Consider the following 11,667-nt stretch of genomic DNA (forward strand, 5'->3'; position numbering starts at 1 on the left):
TTCCGAGACCGAAAACTGAAGAGCTTCGACTCATCCTTTGAACGCGCTGGCTGAAGCAGAGACTTTTAACACATCTCGGGGTCGCAAAGCCCTGCGATCATCTGAGATGGGACCTTGCCACCAAAACGTGGGAGGGCCCCTGCGACCTTATCATTTGGGGCTGTGGGTATGCATGTGTCTCCACAAGTACTGGAGTATGATGGATACCTGCGAGGTGCGTTTGCCCTGACTTGCCACACCAGAAACAGAATGTGGCCAGCAGGCAACCTTCAAATGATGACCAAGGTGCCGACCATCAATCACAGTCTTTGAATGATGACCAAGACACCGATCATCAACCAACTGGCCCGTCTACGAGTGGGGAATGAACATTTTACCTTTACTTTGTTTCTGGAAACAGATTGTTGACGAGTTAGACTGCCTGTGTTATGAGCAGACTAACAATGTTTATTATTAATCTTTAAGTTTATAAAAGGAATGTAATGGTAGAGTATTTATAGTATAAGTTAGAGATCTCTTTGACTGTTCTGAGCCAATGTCTGATTGAGGTTTTGATTGATAGCTGATAAACCTCTAGAACTGTGTTTGTTCTCTTTCCTGCAAGGGATCCCGTAGTGGCACGGGCAGCTGCTTGGTGATGTCCTCTGGCTAGCCCTCACCTCCTGGCCCATGTCAAGAGTGGCTGCCCCCTATCTGCCCCTCGGGCGGTTTGGGTGGCAGTAGAGCAGGGCTGCCTAACTCTCAGAGGCAGCAAAGCTGCTCTGTGCGGCTGCTGATAGGAATCCCGAGTCGAGGAAGCAAGAACAAAGGAGACAAGAGGGGCCACTTGTATAAGTTCTCAAGAAGGTTTAATCTCCGAGAGGGTCCAGAGACAAGTGAGAAGCTCCAACAGGGTAACAGCAACTTAAGAACAGGGGAGGATACAAATCTTAACCAATAGTAGAACAGCAGGGGAAGAACGTAGGGCTGGGATCAGATTCTAGGTAACCCATAGGGGATAACATGGGAGGGGATCAGTCTTGGCACAGCAATGGAACTTCAAGGGAAGGGTGATAGACAAGGAAGGTTCTAGAGAAAGGGGTGGGGTTACATTTGATGAACAAGGGAAGAGGGCAGTACTTCCAGGATTGGCAGGGAAGGGTCTGGAAATCAGGGAGGTGCAAGGGAGATTGACATGGAGACTGACATAAGATTAGGCGGGAAAATAGTAGTAAGCAACTTCAGGGCAAAACCATTGGGGAAACTTAAAAGGGTACATGGAACAAACCACTATAAACTCACAATAAGGAACACCTTAAGATTACAACAGAAAAACAATCTACCACACCACAGGAGATTACAAACACCTCCTCCTCCTTTAAACAAAAAGGGGGAATTGTGGACAGTCTCAGTTCAGTCGAAGAAAGAACAAAGATAATTTCTCCCAGGCTGAGCCTGGGAATCTTAGAGGAAAGAATTAATACAATTATTATCTCTCTTTCTGTAACCATTGTTTAGATAGTTCTCTAGAGTGTGCTATTCATAGTGCCCCAATAGTGTGAGATGTTTCTACTTTGAGACCAATCAAGTATCACCTTAGCGAGCCACATTATAAAAAGACCCTCTACCTTCCTTAAACGCTTTTGCCTTCTGATCCACCTGAAGACTGGAGTCTTTTTTTCCGTCCCTGACTCAACAGCTTCAGCAGGACTGTGCTTCCAACCCTGGGGCAGTCAATTCCAGGTGTATGAACACCCCTCCACATGAAAGACTGTGGCCTGTACTCTGCTGCCAAGGGAATACTGGAGCTCCAGCATGTTCAGCACAGCAGTACTCAGAAGCAGGGTAATTTCATTCAAGTTACGATAGTCCGTTGTCAATCTCCATTCCACATCAGACTTGCGCAAAGGGCAAATGGGTCTGTTGAAGGGTGAATGGGCCTTGCTGACCACCCTGTGTCTCTCCAGCTCATGGATCATCTTGTGGATGGGGCTCACGGCATCTTGATTCATCCGATACTGCTGGCAGTGTACTGTTGAGGTGGCAATCAGTACTTGTGGTTCTTCCCCCCTCAGGAGTCCAACTGCAGAAGGGTCCTCTGACAGCCCAAAAAAGGTCTTCATCTAATGCTCCTTGTCTTCACAGCAGCTATCCCAAAAGGCCACCTGAGTCCTTTTGGGTCTTTGTAATAGCTTCTGTGGAGGAAATCTATGCCCAGAATACACAGGGCCTCTGGACCAGTCACAATTGGGTGTTTCTTCCATTCTTTTCCAGTCAAGCTCACCACAGCTTCCAACTGGGTCAGCTGCTATGAACCCCCTGTTACCCTAGCAATAGAAATGGGTTTTTCCCCTACAGGTCCTGATGGCATTAGGGTACACTGTGCACCAGTGTCAACCAAAGCCTTATATTTCTGTCATTCTGATATGCCAGGCTGTTGGATCCACACAGTCCAAAAGCCCCCATGTTCCCTGACCTCTACCTGGCTAGAGGCAGGGCCCCTCTAGTCCTGACTACCATTCCCTCCCTGGGCATACCCCCTGGAGGTTCCTTGAAGGGGATCAGACATTTCATCCTCCCTTTTGTTATACCGGGCAACTCCATCAGAGCAAGCTGAGGCTACATTTATTTTGGTGCAATTTCCTTGGTTAGTGTTTTCCTCCTTGAATTCATGCACCTGTTCTGCCAGGATAGAAGTGGGTTTTCCATCCCACCTACTCATATTTTCCCCATTCTCACACAGGAAGAACCAAATGTCAGCTCGTGGAGTGTACCCCCTCTCCCTAGCTAGGGGGACATTGGGTTCTTACATTGGGGCCTCTGGTTCACGCTGGTGCCATATGGGAACTGCCCTCCCTCATCTCCTTCCTCATCTTCTCTCTTATCTCCTCATTGATACTCTCAACCACAGCAGAGATGTGAGTGTGTATCAGGCCATGGACCATACTCCCATAAATCCTGAGTTTTCTGGCTAGGGAACCCATTGTCTCTTGGTTGTCCTTGAAATTCATTGTTGCCATGAAGCTGGAGTATTGGGATAGTCCTAGATGGGCCAGGCTCCACAGCATTTGCACCCTTGTCAGGGTCATTATCATGTTGCTCCTCTCTTACAAAAAATATCTCTAATACCACAATTTCTCTCATGCATTGGATCCCTTCCTCAATGGTCTTCCAGGACATTCTATGATGGTTCCCCTTCAGTCTCTGTGAACAAACCTCTCTTGGACTCATTAAAAGCTGCTCCCAGAGAGGAAGGGACCCTGGCTCCCTCATGAACATCCAATAAATACCCACGTACTGGGTCAAGGACCCCAAATTCCTTGCTTCGCCACTATCCAGTTGCATGCCTGGACCTATAAGGTCCTACACAAGAGTCAAACAAGTTGGAAAAGCCTCGTGCCCCCATTGCACAGTGTCTTTTTGCAGATTGCAGAGACTGTCATGCAACAGGGATTCAGTGATGACTGCAGGCTCCAGCTCCTCGGATGGTTGTGAGGGCCCTGGCACCTCATCATCACTAACTGGGCATACTGATTTTGTTTTATTCTTCCTCTTTGTCACAGGAGCGACTGCTGCTGGCTGTGGCTGCCCTTGTGGTTTAGCTGGAGCCTGGATGTTTGTAAGATCTCTTGGTTCCACTGATGCACCATTGGACTTTCCCTCTTTGAGGCAGGGAGAGGGCTTCCAGCCAGCTGGGGATGAGTGTTCCCTCAGCACTCAGCCTACCTGTTCCCATACTCCCATTCAATCCAGATGGTTCATTTCTAGAGTAAGTGTTTGGGCAGTGATAGGCTGTTGGGCAGTGTCCCTGGCCCCTGTAGCAGGTTCCTGGGCAGCATCCTTAGTCTCTGGGGTAGATGTCAGGGTGGTTACCCAAGGCAATCTCACCTTATCTCCAAATGCTAAATAGAATAGGCCTATCATCAACACCAGCCATTATACAATATTGTTAGCATTTAGAGAAAATTTGAACCCTTCGAAAGCTGGTGGGGTAGGCCCAAAGAAATGGGTGAAGGATTGGAAGAAAACTCCCCTGTGTTGCTTCCTCACAGTGGGTACTATTGTCGCTGTTGAGTAAGAAACGACACAGACTCACCAGAAGGCTGGTTAGCACAGTGTGTCTTTACTTTGAAAATCTCTCTCTTTATGGACTGGTCTGATACAGACAGACCACATTGGTCAATTAATCAATACATTTCTCCTGATTGGCTAATCAACAAAAATACCTTTCTTATAAACAATCTTTGAGAAAAACAGGAAAACAGAGAGTAGGAAAACACCACCTGCAGGTTGTTTATAATTACAAGCTATCATTGTTTTCTCTGCAACTCCCTAAAGTCTCACAATCCAACCATGAGAAAACTTATCTGGTTTTCTCACTCTCTGACCAGGCTGTCACATCCACATACCATTATTAAGGAAACCACAAAGACATGAACTTAGTTTGTGATAGTCATATAGCCATGTGCCCACATTCCAGAGGAAGTTAAAAATCCATTGATTCCTTCACCTTATCGACGCATTGTACAAATTGGATAACAGCCACAGTAATCTTAGTCATAGGAGGTTGGGTCTCACAATTATAGATGAATATTATGTGTATGTTAAGAAAGGTTCTATAGATGTATAATTATATTATTTTTGTATGTTCTCCCCATAGTCCTCTTTCCCTTCCCCCTTGTATTGTAGTCACTAGTCAGGGCATATGGGGCAGGGCAGACTTGTTACTAGAACGCGCAGCATGGCAACACCTGACCTCCAATCAAGTTGTAAGAAAGGGATCTCCACCAATGGATGGCAGAGAAGGAGTTGACTGACAAGACTTTGGGAGGGACCAAGGGTATAAAAAACAGAACATCCATTGTGTAGACAAGCACATGGCAGTTCAATTCCATGGTCCCAGCGCTGTAACTTTTTCCTTATTCAGTCCTTTGTTGTATTTTTGTTAAGGTTTAATAAACGTCTAAAATTTTAAAAGTGAGCATCATTTCTCACATATGTATAACAAGAAAAAAACCAACAACAACAGCAACAACAAACAAAACAGAAACCCAATAACAGCCTTCTCTCGCCCGTCAAGAAATGTCCCCTTTGGTGTAGTTATGAACACAACCGGCAGAGGGCGCTGTTGGTGAAAGCAGGTAGATCCAATCGAGTAGCAGTCGATGTCAATAGCCAGTAGAAACGGTGAAAAGAGGGCAGACCAGGCCAGTGAGCCACAACTCCACCCCATCTTGGGAAAAACAGACACGTTTCCTGCACCACTTGCTATCGCTCTCCCCCCCCAATTGCCAAGCTGAAAAGGGAAGACCCCATCCTACAACCCCCCCACAGCAAAATCTCGGTTAACCCCCGACTTCTTGCAGTATTACCCACAACTCCCGAGACCAACCGCCCCAGCCAGAACTCCAAACTCTTGTTTCTCTGGCTGAGCCATTACCGTGGTATGTGGGAGTGCTATGGCCATTGCATTTGTTTCCTAATTGCCCCTATTTGTCTCTCTGGAAACCCCCTCCCCTCACATTGTCATTCTTTAAGGTAGCAGATGGGAGAAAAAAATCCCAGAGAAAAAGAAAAGAAAAAGAAAAAAAAAACACCTAACCCCAAGACCTAGTCACACAGGGGGAACGAGAGGGTGGAATGCAGCTTGTGCCTGTGTCTCCCTGTCCTAGATTGCAAGGTAATGTGTGTATTCTATTCCCATCTGTTATAGGGGTGGCAGTTATCTTTTGTTAATTGAGCAGTTTTCTTTATCTCTTCCACAAACCAATCCTCCCTCTGGGGAGACATCTGCTGTTAATGGGCTATTGAGTGCCACTACATGACTGATAAAAATTATATCATCCCATTGTGAGATGCTCTGTCCAGAGGGAGGAGCCAAGCATTCCTATCTGGATATAATCTGAGATTTTGGGACATCAGGAGCAGCAGCCTTTTCCACTGGATTCCCAGAGAAGCAGCAGCCTTTTCCATTGGATTTCCCAGAGAAGCAGCAGCCTTTTCCACTGGATTTCCCAGAGGAAGACCAGGCCCATCTACACCCCCACTGGATCTTCAGAGGAAAACTACACCCTTCTACAGGATCACTGCTTCAACAGAACCACATCTGCCACTCCAGGAGGACTGCAGCCACCATTTCAATTGGACTGCTACCAACACCCTGACCAACAGTGTGTCAGGTCGTATTCTGATTCTGTTAGTGTTGTTTTGTATTACTGCATTGTTTATTTTAATTTTCATCCCTAATAAAGAACTGTTATTCCTGCTCCCATATCTTTGCCTGGGAGCCCCCCTTATTTCAAATTTATAACAATTTGGAGGGAGGGGGCCTACATTTTCTATTTCAGGGGAGGCTTCTGCCTTCCTTAGCAGACACCTGTCTTTTCAAAGCAAGATACTCCCTTTCCTTCCAACAAGGGGAAGATAACTCTCTGGGGTGTTTCCACAACCAAGAGGTTGGTGCACACAGAATAGAAGGAAGAGAGATTATTTTCAAATTCTGGAGCTCGCAAAACAGTTTCTATCTCGATGTTTGGCTAGTCCATCATCATCAGGATGCTGCCATAAACACCAATGCATTGCACACAAATCTCTCTTCACAAGGTCCATGGTACACTGTATGCCATCTGGATGTTTGAAAAAGTTGTCATCCAGGTGTTACAAATGGACATGAGAGCTTAGACAAGTCCTGCTCTTATAAATGAGTAATGTGATGGTTGACTCTTGCAATTAAGGGGCGAATATTAAATATATGTTAAGAGAAGTTTTGTAGATGTATAGTTATGCTTCCCCTTCCCCTTGCATTGTTATAATGGAATAGCCTCGTAGTGGGGGCATTTGGGAGGGTTGGCTTGTTACTATAGCAGCACCTGACCTCCAATCAGGATGTAAGAAAGTGATCTCCACCACTGGACAGCGACGAAGGAGTCGATTGACAAGACTTTAGGAGGGGCTAGAGGTATAAAAGATGTAACATCAATTTTGTAAATGAGCACATGGTGCCTGAATCCTTTGATCCCGGTGCTGTATTCTTTCTTTATTCAGTCTTCTGTTGTATTTTTGATAAGATTTTAATAAACCTTTTAAATTTTTTTGAAAGTGAGTATCATTTCTCACACTACCTTTGACTCAGATTTCTGGCTGTAGCTCTGTTTGAGGCAGCCTGCACCCCAAATGGCTCTCACTCTCAAGTTCTTAAGAATGGCTGATTAGATCTATTACAAATTAAATTATTTATTGAATAGACACAAGATTAACAGACAGAAGACTTTAAAATGACTACTTACTGCACACGAGAAAACAAAAAGAACTGCTAGTAGATAAAATATACAGAACATGATAAAAGGTACCAATATTACAGCTAGCGAAGAAATAGTAAAGATTAGGAGTCACTGTGACTTACCACAGAATTGATGATGGAGTACACATAAAGTCCTTTCACTAAATTTCCAGAAAAGTAACTACAAAGATGAGTTCAAACGTCGGGCAAAAGTCCAACATGTTTACAGGGTGTGTGTAGGAGACTTCTGACTCCATAAAAGTTTGGGTAGCTTTTATAGTTTGTAAAGGAGAATGTCTGTCAGTCAGAAATTCCAGCAGTTTATCTCCCTACATCTTGCTCTCAAAGCCAAATGTTTATTGTATCCCATGTCTCTGGTGTCAGAGATAACTTCTTAGCAGACAGGCCTGCATCCATTCATGAGAGGGGCAGAGTGCCTGGAGCTATGGAGCTGTCACACCAGATGATGGACAGAACAGATAAGCTCTTCTGTGGCAGGGGGGAACCTCCTGCTACACCAGGTCACTGTAGATTAGCTCCATCCCTTCTAATTCTCTCAGATATTAGACACCTTTCTCAGTGGTGCTCCACTTTGCTCAGTCATTCACAAGATTATGCTTGAGGGGATACAATAATTTTATGCTCAGCAGGAGTGTAGCAGACCATCTCACCCCCTATAAGGAGCTTATCTGTTGATTGTTAACCAGTCAGATAAACAGTACAAACTGTCTTGTAGTGAGTTATTTTGGTGCCATGGGGTTAACACTAGTTTGGCATCTCCCAACTGCCAACAGACATCTTACTGGTGAAGTGAGATCTGACAAGAAAAAAATCCAAGGACCTTTCAATCTTTTAGCCAGTGTTAAGAAAGGCAGTGCTCCAACAGAGGGAATTGCACAAAGACCAGTAGTGCACAAATGGTATGTATATATCTCAGGGGTCACAGATCAGATTAATATCACTGAAGTGAGAAAGTGGGATGGAAAACCAACTTCTGTCCTGGCAGCACGGATGTGTGAACTCAAGGAGGGCAATACTCAAGGAGTTCCACCAAAAGGAATGTAGCTCCAGTTTCCCATAGCTGAGCAGCCAGGCATAACAGAAGGGAGGATTACATGTGTGATCCCCTTGAAGGAACATCCAGAATATACGCCCAGGGAGGTATTATAGATTAATAATGAGATGGTTGATTCTCACAATTAAATGGTAAATATTATGTATATGTTAAGAGAAGTTTTGTAGATGTATAGTTATGTTTCCCCTTCCCCTTGCATTGTTATCATCGGATGGCCTTAGTAGTCGGGGCATTGGGAAGGTCAGCTTGTTACTATGGCAGCACCTGACCTCCAATCAAGATGTAAGAAAGTGATCTCCACCACTGGACAGCAAAGAAGGAGTCGACTGGCAAGACATTGGGCAGGGCTAGAGGTATAAAAGGTAGAGCATCCATTTTTTATATGAGCACATGGCAGTTGAGTCCTTTGTTCCCAGCGCTGTATTTTCCTTATTCAGTCTTCTGTTGTATTTTTTCATAAGGTTTTAATAAACCTTTAAAATTTTCAAAGTGAGCATCATTTCTAACAGAGGGAATGATAGCCAGGACTAGAGGGGCCCTGACTCTAGCCAGATAGACGCAGAGAAGAAATTATAACAATTTGGAGGAGGCAGTCCTAGTTTCCATTCCAGGAAGGTTCCCACCTTCCTTGGCAGGCACCTGTCTTTTAAACTAGGACAGACATCCTTAAAGGAAAAGTTTGGCAATTACCCAGTGGGGGTGTTTTGTCCTTTGGACCCACAAAAATCCCACACAGTAATCTTTCTGGAAAAGACTGGGAAATCAATCTCTTAAAAATTACTCCAGTTTTACCTGCTTCTGCTGTAACTAATTGTCCTGGGGTGATTGTATGATCTGGTATCTCATGATCTGTTTTTCTGCTCAGAAATGGGTCCTGTAGCTTTAAGCTAGGCCCAGAGAGAGACAAAGAGAGAAGGGTGGGAGTGATGGAATTTCTCCCCACTTGTATTCAAAACACAGAGAGATAAAGAGTGCAGTTGACTCCAAGCAGCAGTGCAGAGCAAGAGAGAGACAGTGAGTTTTTCTTTTTTTTTCGCTGGTTTTCCTTGTTAGCTACAGCAAGAATAGTTATCCCAGGACTGTGTCTACTTCTTCTGTGACTGTTCAGCTTCTCCTCCATCCAGGACATCAGGACAATCACCCGGAGGTCCCCCAAGCTGCTCTGTGGCCTGGACGCTGAACCCAGGATGCTGCATTGCAGCTTCGGAGGGACTGAGAGAGACTGAGACAAAGACACACCCACAAAGGACTCTCTGAACTACAGAAGGACTTTCTGAATTTGCCATCTCTTCAGAGCAATGAGAAGTTTTATGGTTTAATATTAATTTTTTTTCATGCTTGTGAGTACTTTACTGGTAAAATAAAGTTTTGTTCCACTTTTCTCCAATGAGATTTTTCTCCCATGTCAGGTGGAGGAGGGGCTGCTGAATTCTGCCCTTTAGAGGAAACATCCTTTGGTAAGTTTCCTTCCAAATCTGTCCCATACCAGGACAAATACTTTTGGCGTGGGTTAAGAAAGTGGAAAAAACCTGTACTGATTGCATTTTGGTTTCACTTACTTTCTATTGGGATTAAGCATTCAGTACCCACCATGTTGCTTGAGTTTATGATGTCTCTCTGGGTGGAAGCCTTGATGTCTCTCTAGTCCCTGGCCCTGTTAGAGGTGTTAAGACCCTTTTGGTCCCTAGGCTTGTTTTCCTATCCACAGATAGCTCCAGTATTGTCCCTGACAAAAAGCTTTTCCAGTAGAGGGGCATGGATTCAGGTTGCTATTTTACTGGGCTTCGTGATAATGATTTATAGGGAGTTAAAAAAGGTACTGGGGTTTGTTCAAAATATGTATGTTTTATGGTTTCTTCATCCTACCCTGTGTCCTAGTTTCAGTAGCATGTTTTAGGGGTTCATTAGTAATTACACCCAGTTTGTTAGAGGAGGAGCAAAGAGTGAGGGTCTCATCACACAGTGCTCCCATATCAGAAAACTGAATCGCCCTGGGATTTTGGAGATAATTACAACTTGGCCTGAAGGTGAAATCTTTGGTCTCAGTGATGAAGAACAAGAGCAAGTGAAAAGTGCTGAAGAAAATCCACCATACAACCAACTGCCTGCAGAAGAAACACACTGTGCTCTTTTTACTGATGATTCTTGTCGCATTGTAGGGATGAAACGAAAGTGGAAAGCAGCTGTATGGAACCCCACATGACGGGTCGCAGAAGCTACTGAAGGTGGATCAAGTCAACTTGCTGAACTCAAGGACATACAACTGGCCCTGGACATTGCAGAAAAAGAGAAGTGGGCAAAGCTCTACCTCTACACTGATTCGTGGATGGTAGCCAATGTTCTGTGGGGCTGGCTAGAAAAGTGGAAAAAGGCTAATTGGCAGCATAGGGGAAAACCAGTCTGGGCTGGTAGAGAAGCTACCTGTGAAAGTCCGCCATGTAGATGCTCATGTCCCCAAGAGTAGAGCTAATGAGGAGCACCAAAATAACAAGCAGGTAGATCAGGCTGCAAAGATAGATTTGTCAAAGATAGACTTAAATTGGCAACACAAGAGAGAGTTGTTCCTAGCTCGATGGGCCCATGATGCCTCACATCATCAAGGTAGAGATGTCACCTATAAGTGGGCATGAGACCAAGGGGTGGATTTAACCAAGGACAATATTTCTCAGGTTATCCATGACTGTGAGACGTGTGCTGTGATCAAGCAGGCCAAGTAGGTGAAGCCCCTATGGTATGGTGGGCAGTGGTCCAAGTCTAAGTATGGGGAGGCCTGGCAGATTCATTACATCACACTGCCCCAGACACGCCAAGGTAAGCACTACATGCTCACAATGGTAGAAGCTACCGCTGGATGGTTGGAGAACTACCCTATGCCTCATGCTACTGCCTGTAATGTGGAATCACGTTCAGCTGGGATAAATAGTAGTTTGGCCTTGGTAGCATATACAAGAGGCATTAACCTGAGACCGTGGGAAACAGAATACTGAAAAAGGGACACCTAGCCAGGTCATGGCCAGAAGAGTAGGGTCATGGGAGTCCATATGCTAATAGAACTATCCTATATATTGTCAGGTTTCCAGTTCTTGTTCTCAGTTGGTTCAGTACTTGTTACAAATAAGGTCATGTTCTGAGTTCGTGTTCGTGATTTGACCCTTGTCCTCAGAGGACCCCTATACCTTGTTGCATTTGCCACGCCCCTGCACCTTTGGATCTTGTCTCTTAACGGTGTGGTTTCCATGTTTGTTATTTTGTTATCAAAGTCTTTATTTTTCGGGCAAGACCATCATTCCCATCCCTTATTTTGCCAGTTCCCCCTGGCCAAGCTGAACAAGGG

Source organism: Haemorhous mexicanus, chromosome W (genome assembly GCF_027477595.1).
Source record: "Haemorhous mexicanus isolate bHaeMex1 chromosome W, bHaeMex1.pri, whole genome shotgun sequence".
Lineage (NCBI taxonomy): Eukaryota > Metazoa > Chordata > Aves > Passeriformes > Fringillidae > Haemorhous > Haemorhous mexicanus.